This window comes from Lonchura striata, chromosome 3 (genome assembly GCF_050655825.1).
Source record: "Lonchura striata isolate lonStrDom1 chromosome 3, ASM5065582v1, whole genome shotgun sequence".
Lineage (NCBI taxonomy): Eukaryota > Metazoa > Chordata > Aves > Passeriformes > Estrildidae > Lonchura > Lonchura striata.
The window spans coordinates 18,347,588-18,375,330 of record NC_140705.1 but is presented as its reverse complement, the minus strand read 5'-3'; the positions used below and the strand labels follow the sequence as shown (position 1 = coordinate 18,375,330).

The 27,743-nt window shown below is 37.1% G+C and overlaps 1 protein-coding gene across 2 annotated transcripts in view; it reads right to left on the bottom strand.

The window, feature by feature from the left end:
- LOC144246076 (uncharacterized) overlaps window positions 1-27,743 on the bottom strand; it is a 183,418-nt gene that overhangs the window by 138,226 nt on the left and 17,449 nt on the right. For both annotated transcript variants that reach the window (XM_085574560.1, XM_085574559.1), the window contains exon 1: window positions 409-27,743. This exon is cut by the window's right edge and continues 17,449 nt beyond it. The gene's annotated coding sequence lies outside the window, so the exon portion shown is untranslated. The remainder of the gene's footprint in view (window positions 1-408) is intronic.

Below are 27,743 nucleotides of genomic sequence, written 5' to 3'. Positions count from 1 at the left end.
CCCCCAGCCCCCTCTCTGGTGGGTGGGGTGAGAAGCAGAAAAGCTCCTGAGTCTGTCATTGCTGCTCATCAGTAAAAGAATCACCCCTAAACTATCAACACTGTTTTGGTCACAAACCAAAAATACAGCTCCATAGCAGCTACTATAAAGAAAATTAACTCTGCCCCAGTCAAAACCAGCATTGGTAGCAAAGACTGGTGTTCAGTAGATCTTTTAAGCTCATTCTACCAGGGAAAGAAAGCAGGCCTGCAGTGCTTTTACTCACATGCCTTGCTCCCAGTCCTGCACAGATTTGTCTTGTGCTGATACCAACATTTGTATGAATATATAGTAAATTGTTCAGGGAGCTGATCTGGCTGAAAACCAGCCATTTTCACCCAAGGTTAGTTTTAGCTCCGATCCACTCACCACATGGTGTATCTCACACTTCTTAATGAACACATGAAGAAGGATGACTCCAAGACTGTTTCCTCTGACAGCAGGGCCAGTTTAAACTGATAATTCATCTTTGTCTTCAAACAGTTGGAAAGAAGCATACTCTGGAGTTGCATCTTCTCCTTGCTGACAAAAAAAGAAGCTCAGAAAATTAGCTTCAGCTTTAATTTCTAATTGCAATAGCTGAAGTGAGAGACATCTCATCCATGAGCAAAGCAGGCCATACTATGATAAAAATTCAAAACAAAGTATTATTTTAGGGTTTTAACCTCCTGTATCAGGTCAATCATCTCAAGTGTAGGTAAAGGCAATCAGTGGTGAGCTATGCAATAGATAAGAAGATAGGACAGTCAGGATAAAATTGTTGCTTTATAAAATGAACAGCAAATTTCTTGTTGATGTAGAGCACATAAGAATTTTATCCTACAGTCCTATGTTTTAGTCTGGTTTTATCCTTTGCTTATTTCTTAACAAATCAATTAATTTACCTCTCCTTTCTCTGTATTTGTAAAATGCTTTATAATAATATGTATGAAGGAATTATTTAAATGTTAAGTACATTATTATCTATTATCTGATGGGTCATCTGCTCTACTAGCAAAGCAATTACAGAAAATGTCCTATATATTTATATGCAGATAAATCTAGACTTAAGTGAAAAGATTGAAGGGGGAAAATGACTGATTTCCTTCATTTACTCTTTTATATATGAAATTTTGTATGAAAGGTTTTGTAAACTGTTCTCTGACCTATGTTATAAATCCTATTCCCTTCAGGAAAAAGAAAAAAACCCAACCACTTAACTTTTAACTTTCATCACTACTCAAGTAACTGTGGTCCAACTGAATGTGTATGTGGAAACAAGCAGCAGTTCTTAATCAGAGAATGATATTCTACACACAAAATAATAGAAAGAAGTTTTATTTTTTAAATATAGCAATTTGGGGTGTTTGCAGTGGATACAATCATTTTAAGCATGTAAATAGAGATATTTATAGCCTATAGATGCTTCCGCCTCTTCCTATTTTCTTGGTTTTCCCTGAAAATCTATTAAGATATTGAGAAAAACCTTTAAATTTGGTACCTTATAGTATTACTATAGGTTTGCAGAAGGTAGCACAACTTTGCTTTATTGCTGCTACATTACACTCACAGTGTTAGAGCAACCAAGTAGTATTTGGAGAGGGGGGAAAATGCCAGTCTCATGAGAACTCTGCCTTCCTTCAAGAAATTAAAACATGACTCAAAAGATGACAGGAAAGGGTAACAAACATTTGAATACTAAAGGCTGGAGATGACTGAAACAAAAAGAGAAGCAATAAGAAGGACAATAACTGCACTGTGGTTGAGAAATAGAAATATTTTCTAAAGGGTGTAGTGACATATAAGAAATCCAGAAAGTCAAGTTGTAAAAAAAGAGGCCAAAACCCAGTAACCTGTGAGTACAAAAATCTGTAAGAATGTCAGCTGTAATAAAATGTACACCTTCAATATGTAGTTACAACTGAAAACTCAAAAAAGTACGAAGTTGAATCTAGTTACATATCGGAAGAAAACCCAAGATCTTCTCGCTGATTGTATCCTGTAGTGACGGCAGATGAATAAAAATAAAGGTATTCTCATGAAATGTATATCCACACAAATCTTAATTTCTTTTATCAAAGTAAATGGAGGATCATAAAATGGTTAAGGTAGGAAAGGACATCTGGAGGTCATGTGGTCCAACCCTCCCTTCGTGAAGACTCACCTAGAACTGTTTGCCCTTTACCATGTTCAGATGGCTTTTGAGTATCTCTGAGGATGGAGCAGGGAAGTTACACCACAACTTCAGAACTGTCTCTACAGATACTTTTGATTGTCATTCCATAGAAGGATGAGGAGGACTTCCAAAATATCCTCCAAATTTTCTTATAGACCTTAGAAAAATCTGGGATATATTAAATCACTACATTAAATGGTTTTAGGACAGGCTCTATTATTAAGGGTACAGCAATCCCTTCTGCAGATTGTGAGCCTGAGAATAGAAAGCTGTAGGACATATGTAAAAAATGTCAATATATTGCAGTTTAAACTCCTGTATAAAAATTAGACTAGGTATATGGAATCTAGAGAGATTGAAAGCACAAGTTAAGCCTGCATTTAAACTAATACATCATAGAAAATATAAAGAGATACTACTAAATATACTGCATTAAAGATAAAGACAGTTTATTATTCATCATCAATTTTTAATACATCAAGATTTTTCTCATATACTTATGTAGCTGCAGAAAACAGGAAATAATTTTTGCTTAAATCATTAAAAGATGGATTACTCCTATTTTGGAATATTATATGCCATTAGCAGTCTAAAATCGTTAAGAGGTGGTATAATCTTTTATTATATTGTTTTTAAAACCTTCCAGAGTACTTGCAAAGCTGAAATTTATTTTCATGTATATGAAAAGATAAAAATCTTTTCACTGTATTTTAGATTTTAAATTCCATGCAAAGTTGAATTACATTTTAAGAATTGTCACTTATGCATTGGTTGTATGATTTGTCAGTCAATGGGCTGATGTTATTAAGGAATGAAAAAGACAGGAAGCAGCAATTTTACCAAGCAACATGTTATGTCCTGGTCTGCTTGGTGAGCTTAGGGGCAAGTTGTTTGATTTACTCTGTGCAGTGCACAGGAGAAACAAGAAAATTCTCAACATGTTCAATAGCAAATTTTTACTTGCAAATTTAGAATATTGAGACACAAGATGGTACTCGGCAAATTTTAAAATGCAGCCATTTTGATTAGAAATGCAACAATATAAAATAATAATAAAAATAATGCTTGAGAAAATGTATAATGGAAAGGAAAGAGAAAAAATTTTAGAGCACAAATTTAATTAGTCTGACCCTTGGATCCACAAATAAGACTTGATTGTTGCAATTTTGATGTTGTTGATTGAAGTGCTGGGGGCAGTCCTGATCTGTTGGGATGGGCGAAACCCATGAAACTCCAAGTCCAGTGGGTAAATATTATGCTCAGGCTCACTGGGATTGCCCAGGTGTCTCTCCGGGGTGGGAAGTTTTACACTGTATGATATAATACTGTGGATCATGGGACACTCTGGGAGTCTTTGATACCTTCTAAGACATGACAGCTGCCTCTTACTTGTAGTTTATCAGTTAGATAAGGGATGGACCTTCAGGCTTATGTCCTGGTACTTGCCTGAGGGGAGTTTTCACAGCTAAGACACTTGCATAAGGCCATTGACATGACAAAATGCACTACCCCACCTTGCAGGAGCTGCCTCTTTGTTTGAGAACAATTCTGCAGTGAGTAGATCAAATCAGGGCCATTTTCAATGTAAGTTTATAAGCATCAGAAATGCATGCAGGCTGTAGCACACACTGGTGAGGTGTAATGGAATTGAGTACATATTCTACTCCTCATCCTCCAGCAGAGTATTCCAGAACACAATAGCATCCAGAACATTCTCTGGAGCAATCTACAAGCAATCTTCTTCAATACTGTACTAAAATCAGTATGCTGCAATGTCTGTCAGTTAATTAATAGCACCGAGACTGAGGGCAGCATGGCAACCAGTTGTTTCTTTTCTTAGGGAACTAGACATTTTAATGAACAAATATATTAGAAAGTTACACTTTCTTATCTCCAAAACCTTCAAATCTACACTCTCCAAACCTTCCCATTTCAATTATTACATTTATATTTTGATCTCACAGAGCCTATTTTCCATGTACATTGTAAAATGTCCATTGGGAGCCATTCAATGTATGAATAAATAATTTTCTGTATGCTATAATGTATGTCTGTTAATGGCACCACAAATATACTGATCTCAGCCATTGTCTACATCAACACATGTAAAAAATTGTAGTGTACAACAGCTGGCAAACCACTCAGGACAGCAATGAAAGATTGTACCAGAATTTGTATAATAACAAGCTTCACAAAGAGATAAGTTTCCTGTCTCTGTTTCTCTTTTAAATTTCTGTCATATAACATGATCAAGGTGTTATGCATCTGAATCCCAGTTTTCCTATATGGTAGCCAGAGGCTATCCATTTGTTTGTGGGGTGGCTGCAGGCTTTCCCATTCTCATGTCCTTTATTCTACTTCCAGCTGCCCTGAACAGTGGTCAATAAGTTACCGCTCTGTGCTGCGATCAGTTTCCCAACTAATTTCTGCTCTTACAAAAAAAAAAAAAAAAAAAAAAATCTTTTTCTTATTATTTTTAAATTTTTTATTATTCAGATCAATACAATCAGAGCTCTGAGTCTGTCTCGCCTGCCCTCGGCACAGCAGCCACTATGGGGACCAGCTGGTTTCCCAGCAATGGTCATGCTCAGAGAGAGATTTTTTCCCCACACCAAGTTCCTCCTAATGACTTCCTCTGAGGTGCCAGGGTGGCCCTGCTTCTCTTCACCACAACTCGCTCTCTCTGTCCTGCCATATCCGCTTTGTAAAATGATGCCTTCTAATTTTAGGCCCATTTTTTCCCCACACGTAGTGAATGCTCTGTTAATCTTTAGGAATGGTCCTCCCAAGAAGGCTGTAACTTCTATTTTAAGGAAGATTACAGTCTGGGTGAATGAATTTTATGACTGCAGCTAGTACTATTTCTAATCTGCCTTTGTTATTTAAGGTTTCGTAGAAGGTCACAGAAGTTTAAATCCTGGACTATGCCAGAAATCATCTGCCTGAAGAGTTTTAAACTTCCCATTCTTCTACAGATCTGACCCTGCATTATTCTGCATGCGTTCTGGGTTTCTGATTTTTTCTTCAGGAGGAAGCCCTCCTGTCCATAGCAGAATTTCTGTTAATATTTCATATACTCGTCAGACTTTATGTAGTTCCTTCATCTTCACATGTTTAGAAAATCTACAATTTTTCATAATTCCCACAAAGACTCTGCCTAACACATGACAACAACTGAGAAATATAATTCCAGACATTAAATCCAGTATGTATAGTGCATTTATTAGAGAAACTGCATAACTATAAAACCAGCTGAAAAGAATCCATGGCGCTACTACTCAAAATATTCTGGAACAAAATCCCCTTCTACTCTTCCTCTCTTCTAAAGACTCCTAATATTTAGCTTGCAAAAAAAATTCTTAGAGTGTTAAAGGTATGTCCCAACAAGCAGTAAACAAGTTATCACACCATCACACATAACATAGGTTTCATTTGTGTTAAAGTACTATGAAGATTACTTCCACTGACATGAAAGACAGATTCAGAAATTAGATCCAGAATGGAGTATTGTTTTTCCTGGGAAAAAATGTGCATTTTCAGTCTACACTAAGGAAAGGAGGAAGTAAAGTGAAAATATCTACAAATTAAAAATAAACTTATTTGAAACAATGATCTTAGATCTGTAGAATCACCACAATTTCTTAAAATTGAAGTCACAGCATCAGCTTATTCAATGAATTATGATGTCTTTATTTTATGATACTTTTAAAATCACTTAATCTAACAAATTCATAAGAATACAACTTTTTAAAAAAATGCTGTTAATATACCAATAACATAACAAATATATTCTGTAAGTTTTTGTTTACTGTATTCCTAGATTAAATATAAGGCTATAAAAAGTAAATAGCTCATTTAATGTTCAACTTCTCTTGTTTAAACTTCATGAGATTGGAATTATATTGTAAAGAAACTAATTGGAAACACTATAATTTCCTAAAAAAAAAAAAGTTCAATTCAATGTCTAATAAAAGGTAGAGCACTATTTCAAATTTAGGAGATTTAATATACTGGGCATCTGAATTCAATTCAGTGTTTACATTATTAAAATGGATACCCAGAACAAAAAAGCAATAATTTATGTATATAACTTGAGGTACCAAAGTTTGAAAAATTACCTAAAAATCTATGTTAAAGGATTAAAAAATCTTCAATCTATATGCATAAATTGTGGCTGCCTCTGATAGGTGACTGTGATAAAATAAAGGCATCAGGTCAGGAGAATATTTTTGTCCTGAGGTGCTCACTACCAAACTGCAAGCCCAGGGGATAGTTTGAGGACCAGCAAGACAATTGTTTGCATATCAAGTGCAATCACATTGTACAGGTATTCTCACATATGTTGATCTAAAATTATGATTTTGAGATGAAAAGCAACAGTTATCTCTGGAGTAGCATAAGATAGATGTTTACTGCATGTTATGGTGAACACAGGTAAACACGATTCAAAAAATTACTCTTCCTAAATCAACTAGAATCAATCTGTGAAATAATGTCACAGGAAAAAAAAAATCTCATAATCAACTAGACAAAATTTCCTCTGAGATTTGTTTAATGAAAAGCAGCAACTATCCTTTGCACAAAAGAGTATGTCATCATACAGGAGAAACCCACATCTAATTATTCAGCAGAAAATGGGCTCTCTGACATGAAACAGGGAAAATTGTTTCATAAATCAATTTTGTTCTAACCTTCTAAACAAAAATGCACCACACATTTGAGATGCAATTACTTTGCCTTGTACATCACAGAATAAGGTGACTTGCTATTCATTGGAAGGAGAGGTGAGAGTTGCTCTCTGTTCACTGCACTCTACATAACAATCCATGATCAGAGAAATTAAAAGCATTCACAACAAATACAGGGTCCTCAGCTCTCAGGCACAGGCTCATCTAAAACCCCTCCATGCAGCATTTCTTCACACCAGGACCAGTGACAAGCTCAGCGCCATCCCACAGCAGCAACTGCTGTCTGTGCTTGCTTATCTGTCTCCCACTGAGCACACCACATAAATAATTTAGACCCAGCTCTTTCTGTTGTGTATATGGTTAATGGACACTTGCATCTGCTTTCCAGAAGCTTCTGGAGTAAGGAGTATTTAAGTCAGAAGCCAAATTTTTTTTACTATTTTAGTGCTATTTTTATTATCTTACCTTCTTCAAACAAGAAAATAATCAGGGGCAAATCAGTGCATGCTTCTAAAGAAAGAATGGTGCAAACACTACTATTTATACTGTCTTAATACTGCTGCACTATTTGTCTCACTTCCTAAAACTGTGTTAGGGAGTTTACAATGAGGTACATAAATGAGAAGGTCTTGCCTGGATTTCAGGAAGCAATATGAGAAGACAGTCAGAGATGGGAGCTGGTAAGTCAAGATGGTTTTGGTTGAGAGAGAGTTAATTTTCTTCATAGTAGCTATTAAGAGGCTGTGTTTTATTTTTGTGACCAGAACAGTGTTGATAATAGAGATTTTTTAGATATTGCTGAGTAGTGCTCACAGAGAGTCAAGACCTTTCTGCTCCTCACCCCACCAGACCAGCGAGGAAGCTGGAGGTGCACAAGGAGTGGGAGGGAACCCAGTCAGGACAGCTGACCCCAGCTGACCCAAAGAATATTCCACAGCATACAATTTCATGCTCAGCATATAAAGGTGAGAGAAGTAGGAGGAAGGTGAGGGGGATGTTTGGATTGATGGCATTTGTCTAGTCATGTCTCCATTATGCATAATGGAAACCTGCTTTCCTGGTGTGGCTGTACACTGCCCATAGGAAATTATGAATTAATTCCCTTGTCTTGCTCTGCTTGTGAGCATCCTTTGCTTTACCTATTGAGCTTTACCTATTGAGCTCAACCCATGAGTCTTCTCACTTTTACCTCTATGATTCTCTCCCTTAATCCCATTGGACCAGTGACTGAGTGGCTGTGTGGGCCTGGGGTTAAATACTGACACAAGCTAATGGCTTACAGCAGTGCTACTCCTCAGATTCCAAGGTCTCCAAAATGTTCCTACTTGTACACATACAGTTCAGACACATTCATTTTCTGTGCATGTGCTCTAGTCATCAGAATCACTTTTGCTCCTTTACTGTACTTGTTTCTTTACAGCATATGGAAATTTGCTTGGCTTGCTCACTCCACAGGGATGGTTTGGCTGAGGTTATTTTAAACCTGATTTTCTCTCACAGTACCAAGAGCACAAAAGAGCAAATCCTTGAGCCAGCTGTGAACCCAAGTGCAGCAAGCCCAAAGCTTCTTGGGAAGAGGCTGCTTTTAACCAACATCTTGTAGTCGACAGAAGTGAAGTAAGCTGAAAGGAGACAGCTATAAATCAATAAATAAGGGATTAGAAAGACATTCAAAATGAAGGTGTCAACATGGGAACACACACACAAGTCAGAGTGAATGAAGAAAGCTGGTGGGTTTACCAGGGATGATGCTATTTGCATAATACATCAGTTTATACTTTCACAAGGATAAACACAAAGATGAAAATTTATTTGCTTAAATCCAAACTCATTAAATAATAAATATCAAATTACTATTAGTTAGCTTAGGCAATCTTTGTGGAGGAGGGATTAAATTTGTAAAACTGCTCGGCTTTGCCCTGCCAAATCTGACACCAACACACTAACAATTTCTTAATTTCATTACTAATTTTGGTTTTAAATCCTGAAGCTATGGTTTCTTTATGGCAGTGTTGGGGTAAATTCAACACCGATTTAAAATATACGATTCTGCATATGATTATATTATTCACAAGCCATAATATTAATACTTTAATGCTGAAGATAAAATAAGAAATATCACTGCCGGCATGAAATATGTGAATTACAAGGGTTGAAATATATGGATTGTAGTCATTTAATCATCTGGTGTCAAAGCAAAAAGCATCATGCCTTTCTTCATCACGTTATCCTATTCCACTTTTGTCCTTATATATATTATGTCTCCTTTTGTGCCACATGATATGCATTCAATTAAGTAATAGTACTCCACATGTGGTAAGTGCTCTGCTCTAGCTTTACATTGCAGCACAATGTGCCACGTATTAGCAAACTAGACAATAATCTGATTTACAATGTGTATGACCCTGAATGTGAAAACACTGCTCATAAATTACATTTTTTGTATCTAACACTTAGTCATCTACTGCTCTTACCTGACTTTAAAAACTGTAGGAATTACACAGTGAAAACAACTTGAAAGTTCACAGCATTCTGCAGGAGATGAAGCATTGCAATGCACATCCTTGATTCTCTGCAGGATTCAGCAGACAGCAAATCTGTCAGGGCAGAGTCTGCAGGGAAACTGCACTTTTCAGCCATCTCTGTTGTATATAATCCACATTATATGATGCAATAAGATATAAGATTGCCAGAATAGTCTAGAGCTGTTCTCTCTTGCTTAAAATTATATGTGCAAAGACAAGAAGACTGAAGTAGAGTTTGTTTTGGAGCTGAAATCATATTGTCAACATGAAGCACCATAAATTTAAAACCATCAGCTGTCATGGCTGATCTTATACAGGTGCTGAACAGTAAGCATTTGTGCTAAAATAACACCCCATAATATAACAGCTCTGGCAAGTGTTGGTCCATGCATTTATCTAGACATAGTAAACAGAAAAAAAAAATAAATAAGCATATAGCATTGTGAGCACTCACAAGTAGATATAACTTTAAGTAAATGCTTGAAAATGAAACCTTAATAATACTGACTAGAAGTAAATCAATAAAGAACTTTACAGATCCTGGACAGATGATATTGTCCTACAACATTTCTTTAGAAAGTGCATCAGCAACATCTCCAGATTTTGGGCAATGTGCATTGTGACAGAATCATTAGTCCAGCTGTAATTCAGACTTCCCTCCTTTCCCAACTTCTGTCCACAATGCCTGTCTTAAGTGTTTTATAGGTAGGATAATCTCTCACCCTCTCTGGAAACCTGTCCAGCAGTAAAGCCTGCAGAACCATAAGAGCTACCCTTTGGTACAATGAGAAGAAATGAGCAGCAGAGGGTGGGATGGAATTGCTTGGTCCAACCTTGTTACAGCCAGAATGGCTGTATCTGGCCATGTCTATATTTAAAATGTAAACTAGCTGGGCCAGGTAGGGTGGAGCTATGTGGCTGGTACCAAGTAATGTTTTGAAAGGACAAGAGTTTCAATTAAAACAATCAGCAAACCTGTCACTCTGTGTTGTGTGCAAATAGCTCCAACTGCCCAGTAAAATGTCAAGAGGAAATGCCCTGGTTTGCTCTTCATCTGTGTGGTGTGTCTGACCCAGCCAAGGTACTTCACTGTGCAGAGTACTCGCTACTTAACCAGCACTGTTCTGGATTGATGCTCCTGCCAGAAGTGCAGGCAACACCACAGTGCAACCCTCAGAAGCTCCCACCATGCTGCTCCTGCCAGCTGGGCCACGGGATGGACACTCAGGAGGAAACATTTCCAGCTACTGTCAGGAAAAGAACTTAAACCTGAAATAATGGGAAGCAGATAACTAAACAGATCATAAGAGGTGACCAGCTTGTTGCCAGGTGATACAGCTGGGGGAGATACGTGTAAAACACACACAAACTGTGACAGTAGGTTGGTTTTAGAGGAGTTAATATATGTTGTGTGCCAAATAATGATACAGGAAACAGTGACTATTATATTGAGGATTTAATTAAAATATATTCTTTAAAAATGTATTCGTACATAATGGACATCATGCTCCAGTTTAGAAGCTTTCAGCTGCTTTTTAACATGGCTGAATAACAGATATTCTCTTCTATGAATTAATAACTTGATGGGTGCAAAACTTTTAACTAGAAGGACTTCACGTTTTTGGTCATTATTTGAGGGTTATTTGGTGCAGAGGCCAAAAGGCAACAACTTCCATTACAGGGTTATTACTTGCAGATAAGGCAGAGAAGTGGCTCCAGAAATGCAAACTTCATGGCCACACCTCACAACTGTCTCTAGGATAGCTGCTGCTGCTCCCTCCCACAGAAATTTCCCATCCCATTAGTACAGTAAATGTTTTATACTGCATCAGTAATGCAAAATTACAACTCAAAAAATGTTATCACCAAAAGAAAATCTCTACTTCTCACTCTTTTAAAATGTTTAACAGTGAATTCAATGCTTTTCAAAATTGTTGGAAGTCCTTCTATATACAGGTCAGGCAGCCTAGCTGCAGGACTGGAATAATCCAGGAGTTTGCACTCTCACTTTGTCCAGGTATAAGGAATAGCCACAGGAATGGTTGTTTAGCATGCTAGTTAGGACAAATATTTTAGATCAAAGAATTACAAACTTTCTCATCATTTAAGAAGTAACTTCCTATTTAAAAGAAAGCAATGGTTATTTGGCTGTTCTCATAATGGTACCAAGGTTTAGACTTAACTGACTGGTGTCTATAACAGCAAAACCAAAGAATTTTTGGTAAGTAAGTAAGACCAAGAGGGTGATTTTCTTCTTTCATTTAGTCCCAGGAAATGGATTTCTTCACAAGAGTGAAGAATAGAGATTAGTATTTGTAGATTCCCTTCAAGCCCATTGCAGACAAAGCTGTGTCAGCTGCACAGTTGCTGGCCCCAGTCCCATCTGCCAGTCCCACTGCTAAGAGCCCACCAGCTCCTCCAGCCTGCTGGCAGAAGGGTTTGTGTGGCCATCTCCCCACCATCCCTGGCAGATCCGGCCAGCTTAGCCAATACTGATTATTTCAGCTCCCAGGGTTATTTGGCTCATTTATACTGAGATGGATTTGGACATGACTACAACAGCAAGCCATCAGCAGTGCTGTGGCAGAGGCAGCCCTTACTTCAGCAAAAAGAGGGTTACAGGGAGCTGGGGCTGCCTGGAGGCATCACATCCTCATCCGGCCCCAGAGCACCTGGAAAGGGTGCCCAGGCACCAGGTGAGTCTCACTGGGGAAGCCCAGTTCAAACTAATTACTTCACAGGCAATCAAACAATCATCAGCTGATAACCACTTTTGGATATCGTGGATCTGACTGATTCACACAAGAGACCAAAGCTGAAACTCTCTGTAGTCAATAATCAAAGCTCTGAGCCAGCTAATTCCCTTCTGTTAACACTGCCTACGTGCACACAAACACATGCACGTTGTCTCTCTCTTTTCCCTTTGTCTGCCACCTTGAGCTGTAGCCGCAGTTCTGACACAGGGCAGGGTGAGAAATCTGTATTCTCTGCTACTACCCTGACATGCAGTGAGACCCACCTCTAGGTATTAGGACCTGGAACATCACTGATGGTAGCAAAAATAAAAGGTTAACATTATATTTTTATAAGCCAGGCAAATCAAAAGCACTTCCATAGTGAAAATGTTATCCCTTGCAACATATAGCATCAGTGAGCATAAGATATATTGGGTAGGCTTACTCTTTTAAGAACTGGGGATCCTGTGTATGTTTGCAAAGCAGACCACTTAGCATAAAAAGATTCTGTTCTGATTGTCAGAAGAAGAAACAGGCCCATACTTTACTTTCCTATGGTGTTATGATTTCCAACCCTCATTGTCTATAACTTTCTGGGTAGTGTATTACTGCTACTTCAGCAAGAATTCACATCCACAGGCCTTAGCAGCTCCCTTTAAAATTTTTAATAGTGTATCTAGAATAAATCTTATAACCAAAGTTACACAGTGTAGTACCCCACATGTAACAATGGTATTACTTCCAGATGGCCAAAACTTAAAGAATTTTTTTTTAAGAAGGATCCAAAATTCAGTCACAAAAGTGAGAAGCAGCCAACAGTTCTTACAAGAAAAAAGGGACCCTGGGGAATGACTATGGAAAGTCTCAGCTGTGGACAGAATAGGAAAAAAGTACAGAGCTTCAGCAGCTAGGAAAAATGCAGGCACTTCCCCAGATAATTAAACAAGGTAATCTTCGTAAACTCCCCAGTGAAATTAAATTGAAATTTCTACATATGAGGAATCTAGGTTCAATATCTCAATAGTGGCAAAATCTGGTGTTGATTTTTTCCAACTTCAGTTGAAGTTAATCAGAAAGCACATGGACTTGCATCCCAAGTCTCTTGTCATGCAGAAATGAGCTGGAATGCCTGAAAAGGCAGGAAAACACAGAATCTTTTCAGTCATACTAAGAGGGCTAGCCCTATCACCAGTTTGAACCCCAAGAAACTCAGCTTGTATGATAGTTGCAGTTGTCTTGGCTAGAAAGGAATACAACAATCCATGAGGTCACCCTCAACTCAGTGTCCTTTTATCTGTGCAAGCTTAAATTTACTTAATTTGAGTCTGTGACTCATATAAGCATCTTGCTATAGCTTTTCAGGATGAAGGGCAACAGGTTTGATTCTGCTTAATTAAAAGTAATCAGAAGACTTACATAGACTTGTACAGTAATAAGATAGTCCTAAGCTACTAAATCAGTCATTACAATACTGCAAAAGAGAAAAAAAATATTTTCCCAATGAAACAGGTAAAATAGCAATAAAAATAGACAAAAAATTACCAGCAGGCTTTGTTAAATAGAAAGGATTTCTTTGTTTAATTATGGATGTATCAATTTTCAGCAACTTTTCCAAAAGCACTTAAGTAACTTGGGAATTAAAGATCGTTATATGTTTTTGGAAAACTTATTCTAAATCAGATTGCATAAAAAATCTGTGATAGTTTCAAGGGATGGACAGACTGATGTCCAAATTGGTTTCTTTTTTGCATTCCTTGCTTGTAGCTTCTCCCTCTGTTAGCTGCCTCTTTTGCACTCACTTTTTTTTAAATTAAAAAAAAAAGAAGGAAAAAAGCAGTACTCAGACATGCAGCCTGGTTCAAAGCTCTGGTGGGTAGCAGGGAAATACTTTAGAGATCAGGTGAAATGAATTCAAAATGAGTGAAAATGGTCTTTGGTTCTGCTCTGCTACCTTTTACCGAAGATTCACTGCAGGGATGTGAATCATCTCCATCCACACTGTGCTTTGCTTCTTGCAGGCATTTTTCACAGATCCCTCTTGCTTCTTTTGTCTCCCAGCGTCAGACACGGTGATTTACCATTGGCCACTGTGGCATTAAGGGTTTACTACCAGTTAGAACAAGTGTGAAGGAAAAGGAACCTGCTGCAAAATAAATAAATTACATAAGGGTAGACACTTTGTAATAAGGAATAACAATTAGGTAATAAAGACGGGGAAAATGGGAAAGAACAGCTTCTGTTCACTTGGCTTACAGCATAAACCAACATTTTTTACTTTAGATCAACTAAAATCTCTGCTTAAAGTAAACTGAGAATACAATTACATTCAGGCAACTGGGCTCTTTGTCTTTTTAGAAAGAAATCTCCTTCCCAGCCAGAATGAACAATGAAATAGAAATAGGGTAAAAATGTCTTTTTTTATGAACACATTAATAATCAAACAGGTGTAATTGTACAAGACACTAATGGAAACCATTGTTCACAGAAGAAGACAAACATCGACATGATAAAATGCTGGTTTTGTAAGGTATATGAAACTTCAGCTCTCTTCTCCAAGTTATCTCCTCAAAAAATAAATCAAGATCATGTATTGCTTATAATAACTGTGATTATATTTAGAAAATTGAAATAACTGTTTTTTAGAGAATTCAAGAAATCTAGGAATGGTACCTGCAGTCTTAAATTTTATTTCTTCCTTCAGGGTCTGTAAATATTATTTGTGTTTATGATAAAAGAGATAGCAGAAAAAAATGAAGAATATGTAGGAGAAATGTGCATATTTTGAAGTTATGTATTTTATCTGAAAAGGAGTTTTGTCTTATTCATTTTTATATAATAGATCCCATATATGTTATTAAATTTTAATGCCAATAGTATGCTAAGAAAAGCATGTCCTTTACTATATACACTATAGTACAGAAGAGAACCAAATCACATCTAAAGATCCCCCTATTTTTTCCCCATATATTTTATACTTATGTTTAAACTCTTAGATGTGTCTCTGAGGTATTTTAAACTCTCAAAAAAGACTTCAGCCAAACCCAGACTACACAAGGGCCTGAGCATCAAGTAAAACAAATTTATGCAAAAATAAACAAAAATGTTTTACACAAAAGTAAAACAAAAAAAAATTAAAAACCCAAACTGAACCAAATATAGCAAATTATTTCTGATACTTTTTTAAATTCTGTTGGATAATAAAATTAAAACTGCAGATAATACCAGGATCCATTTGAACAAACATAATATTCACGGACTTTGTGATAGTGTTTAAAACATTTTCTAATTTTTCAAAGAAGCATATAAGTAACAAGGGCCAGTGCTCATTTGTCATTAGTAAGATGGCTGTTATTTTGTGCCTGGGATTGCTTTGGAGAATATTGCCCAAAAGATAGTCCCCAAACTGTCATTCCAAGTAGAGAAATGTTGGATGTATGAAAGTAGCATTGTTTCCTTAGAGCTTTTATTGCTCACAGTTTGGACCCAAAGATTTAGTTTATTCTCTCCCTAAATTAGGTGATGTTGTGGGCTGGCACTGGCCTGCTTCCAGGCACCCATGAAAGCCACTCACTCCCCTCTGCAGCTGGTCAGAGGAGAGAAAATTTAACAGAGGGTTCATGGGTTGAGATAAGGCCCTGGAGAGAGATCACTCTCCAAATACCATTACAGACAACACAGGCTCTACTCAGAGATATAAAATGAATTTATTACTTACAAAATCAAGGCAGGATAATGAGAAGTAAAATAAGCCCTTAAAAACACCTTTCCTCATCCTTCCAGCTTTACTTCCTCCCCCTCAGCAGTGCAGGGAGATGGGAATGGGGGTTATGGTCAGTTCATCATCTGTGGTTTCTCCCACTGCTCAGGGAGAGGAGTCCTTGCCCTGCTGCACTGTGGGGTCCCTCCCACAGGAGACAGTTCTCCATTAACTTCTCTGCCCTCACTTCATGGGCCTCCCACAGGGTCCCAGCCTCCTCCAGGCATCCCCCTGCTCTGGTGTGGGGCCCCTCCATGGGCTGCAGGATCTCTGCATCCCTGTGGATCCCCATGGGCTGCAGGGGCAGGGCACAGCTGCCTCACCATGGGCTGCACCACGGGCTGCAGGGGAATCCCAGCTCTGGTGCCTGGAGCATCTCCTGCCCCTCCTTCTGCACTGACCCTGGTGTCTGCAGAGCTGCTCCTCTCACGTGGTCTCACTCAGCTCTTAACTGGCTGGAATTACAACTGCACAACAACTTTTGTCTTGATTTATCCTGAACGGTGTTATCACAGAGGCATTACCATCTCTTGTTGGCCTGGCCTTGTCCAGCAGTACATCTGTTCTTGAAGCCATCAGGGACTGGCTCTGCCAGACATTGAAGAAGCTTCAGCAGCTTCTCACAGAAGCCGCCTCTGTGGGCCCCCATGCTACCAAAAACACGCCATACAAACCCAATACAGGGGAAATAAATCCTTTTCATTATATAATTACAAGGGATCTCTGAGAAGAGATGGTGCCAGAAACTTTCCTTGCTTTTAGACCAATCCTTGGCATAGTCTGAGCATGGGCATGATTCAAAGAACCATCAGCCAGCCAGAAATTTTTGAGGCAGCCTCTCTGTTTCAGAAGATGAGAGACTTCTTTTTTTTTTATTATTTTTTTTTTATTATCACGGACATAAGCTGCTATATGCAGATGCTCTAATGACTAAAGAACAGTCCTGGGAAGTTCCCTTTTAGTAGTACAATCATGGCCAGAGGATCCACACACCACAGCCAAGCCTTTCCTTTAGGACATCCCTCCTGGGAAGAGTTTGTGCTGTTCCTCCCAATAACTGCTCACTTCTTTTTTTTTCCTGTGGACTACAGGAACTATCGCTGAAGGCTACCACTCCAGGTTCTGCTGTGGAGACAGATATGAGCCTCTTGTTCAGCCATGGAATATATTGCTCTTATTTTAGATAATTTTCAAATTACTTCCTAACAGCAGAAAAAGCAGAGGATGGAGACTGCAACACATGGCACGTGTATATCCACTTTCGATCCCCAGGACCCCCTTTGCAAATGAAATCTTGTACTTTATAGAGCTTTGTTTTCCCAATAGTAAACTATTTAAATGGATAACCACATTTAAGCTACTCCTGGGGAAGAGCCAATTTAAGAAAAATCATCCAGGAATTCACTGCAAATGAGATGCTGCCTCTCCAAAGACTCTCTTTCTTGCCATCATGGTGACAGGCTTGGGATAGGCTTCTAACAGAGAATACCAGAAAGTTGGGAACTTGCCCATTATAACTTAAATTAAAATGGTTAGAACTATATAGACAAAAGAGGGGTCTTCCCCCAAGTTTTCCCCCAGAAAACTCCCCAAAAACAACCTATGTATCTTTCATGGCAAATAAAAAGCAGTAACCATGTTATAAATACTGCGTATTGCAAGGTGATTAAGGTGCAATTCTCTGGGGCAGTTAGCTACTGTAAGGAATTTTTACGAATTATGTATTACACTTCAGACACAGAAAGGTGGTTGATGCCCCAGGTATTTCAGAGGCATTTTGACAATGCCCTTAACTACGTTTAACTGTCTGTCAGCCCTGAAGCCACCAGGCAGTTGGACTAAATGATCTTTGTAAAACCCTTCCAACTTTAATTTCCTATCCTATATCTAGTTTTATTTTTATAATTTTTATTAGACAGACTATTGCAAAGCTGTTATTACCATTATATATGCATTTATACACCAGTTAAAGATGACAGTAAAACTATTATTGATTCATTATCAGGAATTTTGGGATATCAGCTTTAAAATGAGTTTTGCATCCACAGTTGGATCTATTCACAGATGTTCACAAGCATTGAAACTTATAAATCTACTGCACAAAAGAAATTAAGCTTAGCGTTCACACAGCATTTTTAAAGGGCACTACCTAATCTGGTCAGGATCAGTCTATTTAGCTGCTTGAATTGTTACAATGGGGAGAAAACTGCTGGTCAACAGAATCCAAAAAATACTTCTAAGGAGTAAATTGGCATTTTGTCTTGGGAGAACAGATGCTATGCTCATGAAGCAGTACCTAGAAACAATCAACCTGTACTGATGGACAGAAGAGTTTCTCTCAGTGGTCAAGCACACCCACAATTGCAAAATATGTCTAGCCTGGAAAGTGAACAGATATACAAATTATATCTCTTAGGATCACACAGAAACATGATGGGTTTTGTGACCTCTGTAGGGTTGCCTATTCACTCCAGCTTCCTCTTAGTCAGGAATGTGTTACCCAAGAAATGAAAGTGCTATCTACTGCAATGGTGAGGTGCCTCAAATTAGCCCAATGGCTTAACTTTCTCTTCTGGTTGTTTTAAATTCAAAAGTCACCCACAATGAACATGTTTATTTTTGATTGATTTGGTAGCCATTAGTATTTCATTCATTAATTGGAGTAATTTCAAGGGCGCTGAAGTGTATTCATTCAAACAAGTTAAATCAGCAATCATCTCTGGAATTATTCCTTTTCACTTTCTTTCTCGAACTAGTTGGCCTTGATGTCTTTGATTAAATCACCTGAATAGCATTTCATTGGTATTTCTAATTTATGCCACTATTCTGCTAACAGCCATCCATAAATAATCAGGGCTAATTTCCATCTGTAGACATTTGAGAAACACTATTTTTTATTGTTTGCTCTTCAAAGAGTGAAGATGTTTCTACAATGGTTTGCTAACTCTGGAAGCTTACCAGCCTTACTACAATTTTCAGCACTGCTCATGTCAAGAGGAGTTGGATAGAGTGAATCAATGTATGCTGAACTGGCTACAGATCTATGCAGGAGGTCCACAGAGGTTAAAGAAACTTGTATGTCAATTATAAGTAGTTCAAAGAATCCTTAATTTCTGCACTTTGGAGATTTTGCTTACAGCTCCCTTATCTACCAAACCAAAATCCAATTTGTTACAAGCAGAAGTTCAAAAAGTAGAGCTCCTATTTGGCTCCTAGAAATAGCACCTTTCCTTCTTTGGTAACTACTTACCTGCTGGCCCTAGAGTCAGGAAAAAGTATTAATTATATTGCCACTTTTAATCACATAAAGGGAGAGGTCAAATCTTAAAAAGCACCATAAACAGCTTCACACAAATCAAAACCTCCTTCTTTTAGAGCCTGTTAAAAACTTTAAGCAACAAATTCACAAAATCTATTTTGTTTTATTGTGGTGGGAACTTGGGAATTTGGCTTTACCAATGCAAGTTATTTTAAAATCAAAATAACACAATTTACATCCAGAGTAGAGTGCTTGTCTACTGGCATTCTGCGACAGTTAGCTAAGGATTCACTAGCCTGGCCAAAGTCAAGAGTCATCCTTGGAATTTAAGAACCTTTTTGAAGTTACCATTTGACTGACCTTTCTTGTCTTCTTAATGTCATGCAAGCCAGTGAACTGAAGAGTAAAGTTCAGCTAAATCCAAAATTGTGCTAAGAGCACTACACACGCACTTCCTTCAATTTGCTTTTCTTCCTGTTGAGCATGACAAATTAATAGAGCCCTCTGAAGTTTACTGATGCAAAGCACTCAGTTGGATTCTCTTCAAAATTCAAATAACAGTATTCTTCTCTAGATCTTGATAACACTTTTACAAAATTGTGAAATTACTGCCCTTCTGGTTTCTCTGAAATAAAGGTGAAACCAATTCAGAAATACACTTCTCAGCTTTTTATGCCAAGGCCATTCAGGCTCTCCTGCCAATCACTAAGAAGAGAGCTTATTTCAAGACCTCCCACATCACATATATTATAATAACAGCTTATTCCTTGTCCAATATGGTAATTGCAGGCACAGAACTGCTGATACTGACTGGTAGAAACAACCATTCTGTATATACCAGTCTGGTAGGACTCAAACCAGGCTGAGTACAGAAACTGTCAGCCTAGTTGTCAATATCACATTATGCCCAGTAAACCTTGTATTGCAAACACTGCTTTTTTTTTCACTGGTTATGTCTTCTGAGACATCCTTTAAAGAATAAAGCCAACATGATTAAGGCTAGAGAAATTAGACACTCAGCTACTGTTTCAATAGGATGTGACAGCCAGATATTAGACTAAACTACACAAAACCCTAAAAATTAACTCCCAATCTACAGTATTTTTTGCTGATATTCTTCTGATTCAGATATTTTAGGAGTTCTGCAGTATGAAAACTGGTTTGCTTGTTATTTTTTCCCTTTACAGGCAGGCTCACAGAGGTGATACATGGAAAATGTGATCAAACTTACTGACTATCCAAGGAAATCTCTTCTTTTGACAATTCAGCCCAGGCTAAAGTAGTGACAAACCTGCAGAAGGCTTTACTCAGAGCTCATAGACCACGTTTTTAGAAACAGTCATGACTTAGTACTTCTTTTCATGTTTCTTTCCTTGCAGAATTCTAAGTCCTAAATGCTGCCAGATACACAAGGGTGCTAAACTTTTAATCCTGCAACTCTGCTTTTATTCAAGCTTGTTCAGCTCATGGTCCACAAAGACCCTTAGGTCTGTTCTCCACCCTGTGCTTGAGTTGCTCTTCCTTTTCAGGTACATAAAGGCCTTTGCTTTTGTCCTGATTGAGTTCCAAAAGGTTCCCATCTATAAGATCAATGAAAGTTCCAAAAAAACCCTAAGTCAGGAATACCAGTACACATTTCCTTTATTGCTTGCTTCTGGTTAAGCTCTTGCTAATGTTGCATACTCTTCCATTTTTCATAATTAATTTAAATTATAAATTCTTAATTTGGCTAAATTAAAAAAAAAAAAAACTTTAAAATGAGACTCAATGACCTGTTAGTCCAAAACTGTATTTCAAACAAAACTATTTCCTTACTTATAAACTTGTTCGCAGCTATGGTGAGCTTTTGCTAAAATTCCTTCTTAAAGGGGAAAGAGTAAGTATAAGCCAATTACTTGTACACAAAGAAAAGCAATACAAAAATATTATGGTTCTTATTGGAGGTATTTAAATACTTTCATTATAAGGAAAACAAACATTCAGAAACCTTCCCCCTTTACTTCTCAGTTTTGTCGCATGGATTTAAACAAGTTAAAACAGTACACAACCAAATGATTGCCAAAAAATCACATCATAAAATTATGCTTTCACAGGTTTGGAGCTTTCATAAAATCATCTGAAGTTCCACTGTTTTTTTTCTGTTTCATGTTGCTTTTATCTGTCCATGCTTGGGTATTTGGACTTGAAACTGAATTCTTCCATGGTGTTGGAGAAGACAGGACATGGGGAGATTCAGTCAAGAAAATTGGTCAGATATTTTGCTCCAGTTAAAGAATTTCCTTATACGGAAGCCACAATACAGTGAAATATTAATGTCACCACATGATTCTGATTTTTAAGTGAAAGACCCACATGCCATCCTCTCCTACTCTCAAATTAGTTTAGCCCCAACCCATAAAAAAGACCCCAAACCATAAACCACACTTACCCATAAAAATGTAACCATTTTAATGGGAGTTAGTAAAATTTTCCATCTCCAATCCTATCTGCTGATATATCCCCAATACATCACATATGTTTGCAAATCCTCAGAATGAACAAAAATAGAAACTCATGTCTCAGCCCAGGTGGGAATTATAACTTACAGGGTACTGGATAGAAGAGAAGTAATTATTCTTCCCATTGGAAAGGTGGTATCTGTCACCTTTAGAAAATGCACACTCTATGTTTTCATAGAGCCAGTTCAAGGTTCAGAATAACAAAAGTCCATACTGGGTTTACATTTCCCCACTAATTGCAGTTCTGGGCCATTATTGGACATGTTGAGCACAGGTCACGGAGCAGAGACCTTGTTTCTCTGCCTCCTACTTGCTGACTCCCAGCAAGGAGAAGCTGTCCAAAGGAAGAACTGTGCAGAAGGTGGATTTAGTAGTATTGTAATTGACCAAAACTCATGCTGTAGACAATTCAAACTGGATGCCCAGAATCAGCAAACTTAAATAACAACAATTTATTTCTATTTCTCTTTATAGAAAGATAAGAGTACCAATCTCTCTCATGTGAAAAGATTTATTTCTGTCTTTCATTCTTATTTGAAATACACATGAAACAACAGTGATAAACACCACTGGAGAGACACAATGGAATTAATAATTGTCTCTCCATAACAAGACTTGGCTAGCCAGCAATAACTGAGACCTAAGAGCATGCAATAGGGAAAGATTTCAATAGCTACTTCACACACATATAGGGCTGGGAATGCTCACAGACTGGGTAAAAAACAGCCATGCCTGTGTAATTAAATACTCTTATCAGGATGGACATAGACACAGGAGCCAAGTTAAAACTGTACAGGCAACCTTAATTACGACTTTTCTTGACTTTGAAATAAAAAATGCAGAACTAGATTAAAAGAACATGGTTAAGATTGCAATGTCATTTGGCAGTGGTGCCATGAAAAAACAGGCACTATGATACAAAGTGAACTTGACCTTAGCAGAAAAGAGAATCATAAGACAAACACATTTGGGTCATTGTATTTTTTGTAATCATAAATCTACATGAAGCAGCAGCAAATACCAAAATTTAATAAAAATTGCTAATGATAATAACAACATCTTCCAAAAAACAGTAACATCTATACATCTGCTTTTCTGTTAAGTATTGATTTCAAATTATGTTTTCATTGCTATCTCTTCTACTTAGATGTAGTGTCTTTTGGTCTCCTAGTTAGATGTAGTGTCTTCTGGTCTCCAGCCTTGTGTCCTGCATTATGTACCTAAGTTTTTGGTGAAAGGCAGAGTCAACACACAGATTTTTTTTAAAACCTGAATGAAATAAAAATGTACTGTTTGATGAACCAGATTTGTTTCTCAAACCTGACTTAAATTATTCACTAAGTTCTACTGCTTATTCACTACAATATAGTCTTAGTATATGAAAACCCTATACATGTTAGAGAAAACATAGATCCCCCATGCCATTCTTGCCCAGGAACAGCCGGGAATGGATGAATGGTTTTTAAACACCCCTTACCACCCCCAGCTCAGTCATCAAGATCACCTGTGAAGGGCTGCAACTACACTTCTCATTTTTAAGGCTATCTGAAACAATGTAAAGAAAAAATCTTCCCATCTAGTTTTGGAAGAATCTGAAGGAGGACATGACCCTGAGCTGACAGCTTCAGGAACATACAGACATGGCAAGAAGGTCTGAGCAGAAGCTGTCACCATGAAAACAGTCTGCAAATAGAAAGCCTGAGATATTCCTCACACTGCAGCAATTGGGGCATAGAAGGAAACATGGAGATTAACAAGGGAGTATCTGAAAAGAGAAGAAAGCACACGAGCAAGGGAGGGTCGGAAAGTCAGACTCAGATAGAAAACAGCTATGTATTCTTTGCAAAGAGCATTGAAAAGATAACTGTACGTGAGATAAGCCTTAGTGAGAACAGGCCAAGGCAATAGTATCATGGCATAATTTCAGACTTATGTAAGAAAAGATCTGAATTAACAATTCATAACTATTTCCTTGTTCCAGTATGAATTATATATGTACATGAATCTGATGAAGGATCAGGAAAACTTACAGACTTCTAGACTGACAAGAGCTTATCTAGCAACATGTATACAAATTAAGAGCATTTTTCTTATCTGGGGCAGTTGCCTGCTACTGCTAGGCCTATAAACAGCTCTAGAGATTCATTTAAATTAGATCAAAAGCTGAATTTTTAAAATATTATTATATAGTGTAATATCATTGTAGCAAGAATACATTCTGAGGAATTTTCTGAAGCATACTGAAATCTTAAGAAATGTTTCCAAATTATTCACTGAACAACAGGTATTTTCCTCAGTTTCTGCTTCTAGCATGTCCAGGGAAAAAGTGCAGGACTTGTTCAGTATAGCTGCCAGATAAAAATCCAGTCAAACTAGAATTTGTCTCAAGGTGATGTGATTATGTGCAAAACACGCCCTCCTCTCTGGCTGCTCCTGTATCCTCTGAGGAACAGATTGAAAATACACCTCAAGTTGAATGGCTGATTTTGTAGGAGAAAAAATTTTTGTAATTAATTACTTTGTATTTTGTTGTTTCTGCTCCTCTGCAAATTATACAGGAGTGGCTTAAAATTTTTATATTTTCATTTAAATCACAAATCAGACATATAGTCTGATTCTGAGAAAGTTCAAAAATTTCCTTGCTGGATTTTTTTTTTTTTTAAATCTAAATGGTTAAATATAGTAGGATAGTTTTACATTTGAAAGAACTGCCTCCTCCAAACTATATCCACAAATACTTACATGTATTTAACATTTACTGTTTCTATGAAAAATTCTGCCAGCAAAGCTTTTCACAAAAGAATGTCCAAAGTAGATGGAGGGACACAAACATGGAATGCAAGTAAATGTCTGAAAGCATGCTGTTTACCCACATTCTCTTATTTGCAAGGGTAGGAGCCATTGTGTGAGCCACTTATGACAATCAAGCATAATTTGTCACAGATGTCCTGGTAAGTTTTGATACAATATTAAATCAGTCAAGCTTCAAACAGGTCTTGGTTACTACTCTGATCTTGGGGACACTACTCTTAAGGCAGCCTTTAGAGATCTGTGGTTTTTATTGGCTTCATATCTCACAAACAAAATATTTCACCCAGTCTTTTACATCACCTAGCTATCCTTGCTCATTATCTACCTATGTGTGTTAACCAGCATTTCTTATATGAAATAAAAACATGTTATTCTGACACTGCGGTTATTGTCTCCTAGCAACAGAACTTCTTCTTAATAAGGCGCTTGTTATTTTCAGGGGTCTATCATGAATACTTTAAATAGCCTTATTTTTTTGTATAGATTCCCTAACCTGATCAATTATTTTCTTTTTAAATTTGATGACCTATGAAAATGTTTTATAATTACCATAATAGCACAATAATGTGAACTCTAAAACACAAATCTCTTTGTACTAATGTTTCATTTCAACACTGCAGTTGGATTGAGTAAAAGAAAGTTATTTCTCACATTACCATGGATTTGTGTTTAGCCAGTTTTATTCTCATGAGTACAGGTCCTCATAAGCATTTTTGTGACTTATTACAGTAGATCACAAATAAGCATACCATAAAAAGAGAGGAGAGATTCATGTTGTACTAGTTCTTTTCAAATAAAAACAGTGATCTTTCTGGCTTTGATCAAGACACAAAAAGTGGATGTTTAAAGGTAAGTGACAGTAGAAATGAAAGGAAAGCAAAAACCTGAGAAAATAATGGGAAAAGCCCAACTGAAATTACTTAGACTTGCAATCTAGATAGCTAGTGAATTTAAAACAAAATGCTAAGGTAACAGAACACAATATAATTTGTATCTGATGGACTATTTTATTCTTATAAACTTTTTTTGTTCTTGTCAATCTTATAAAATTATACCTTTTCAGGGTAATTGTTGAATTCATGCAGAAATAAGTGCAATGCAATTTTACTTCTAAAGACAAATCATTCATTTGTGAGAAATGAGTTTGAAAAAACATAATGAAGGTATTTATTACTTCAATAATTTTTAAAATTGGTCAAGGTGATCTAATGTTCATATTTTGGTGACAATGTAGACATCATTGCAATTGTCAGCTGCCAAAGACTGAATACACATTTAAAGTTATGTATTTCACTAATGTACCAAGTTGCAACGTCAGTTTGCAAACTGTCTGACCGACAGTTTATCTTCTCAGGTGGACCTAAGGTCAATATGCAGAATGAGTTATCTAAAGAGAGGAAAAAGCAGCCAGAGGACAGAACTGAGCTAATGTCCAGCTCCAAATACACTGACCTACCACAAGCTCAAGAAAGCCTGCTTGGGAAGAGAAGGCTTCAGAGCAGCTGAACAAGCAGGACATTTCACAGGCAGGACAGCTTTCTTCGTTCCACTACTGCAAAAGGTGATACAGAGGAGTTCCTCTGGCAGCAGCTTCCTTTGGTAGCCTCTGAAACCTTACTAACCTGTGCTCGCTGAGCTGGAAGACCTCAGGATATTCGGGGAGGATATCTGGAAAGCTATGTCATATGTCCCTTTTTCCTCAAGAACAAGGAATTTGCTAAATCTATAAGGCTAGCTGTGGGTGAGCTAAAATGTCACCAGGGGACTGAGAGGGAGGGTTTGAACTGAGAAGTACTGAAAAGTCTATGGTAATAGAGAGAATTTCATGCTTCAGTTGACTGATTTTAAAAGTTAGTGGCTGGTTTGAAAAACAGTTATTATGTTGTGTTAATTTTCTTCAAGCAGCATGTGGTACAGAAAATATAAAGAATACAGCAAGAACTTGTAAAAGGTAATGTTTCAGTCATTATTATGATCTTGATATTTAAATAACAATTATTATTATTAATATTAAAATTGCTTTGAAAGGACTGATGAAAACCACACATATATAAAGAATGAGAAAGCAAAGATAATTACAATGGAATCTACTATTTTCTAAAGGATACAGGACTTTCCAAAATGTTGTTAATATTGATAAATCTCTTGGAAAAATAAGGTAATTTGTACATGATTACAAAAACATAAAAATTGGTTTCATTGTTAGAAGTCTATAAAAAGTTTTAAAAAAGAAGTGGGAAGGTGGTGCTGATATGGCTTCTAAGATATCTAAATAGATCATTCAAAAATAGACTACTGAAAAAAAATAAAGATGATAAAAGATAAAACTTCTTCAGTTAACAAGTACCATGGTAACTAGGTCTTCCAAATTAAATCACTAACCTTTTCTGACCAGTATGAGTTTAGTAATAACATTTCTGTTGATAAAACATTTAGATAAAAAAAAAAATAAAATTGCTATATGACATCTTGATTTAAAAATCTTACTGTTTTAAAAAACACAATATATACAAGTAACGACATTAACATGCACTGAGGGTCTCAAAATCTAGCAGAACATTTGAAAATTAAGTTAATGGCAAAAGTTCGAAGAATTGGGCAACTAAACAGTGAGGTTATTCAAAGATCTCTTTAGGTTAAAGCCTCATTAATATTTTTAATCAATGATTTGAGGATATTTTTGATGAATGAGAATAGAAAATCTTTGGCAGTTAAACACATTAGTTGACAGAGATTCGTGGAGTGGTAGGTAATGGGGGAGCTGCTTACTGCTACAATCTGAATCACTTGCTTAAATGGACACAATTAATGAAAATGCTTCAAATAGATCCCAACACACACACACACACACACAAATCCTCTGTAAAGAAACAACATAGGTTACAGTTAATGGGGGGGGGGGGGGGATTTTCTCAGTTCACTCCTTTTACTGAGGAAAAGACAGGAAGGATCTGGTTTTACAGGGTGTTTTTTTTCCTCATTTTAAAAATCAAGCTGCTTGCAAGAAGATTACATTTAGGCAAAAAAGGATAAAACCACTCTCATTGACTTAAATCTGAAGGGAGGAGAAGAATAACTTAATAGTCCCTGTTCAACAGTGCAGTCTCCTGAGCTTCCCATTTTCCCCGAGTCTGGTGATGTTCTGGATACCTTTTGTTTTGGGCGGGGAGGAGGTAATTGGACATTTTTGTCCCAAAACTTTGGTTACCTATTCCTGTGTTTTTGTCAGCCACAGAAGAGCCAGGAGATGTTCAGCTGAGAACACAACTCTGCACA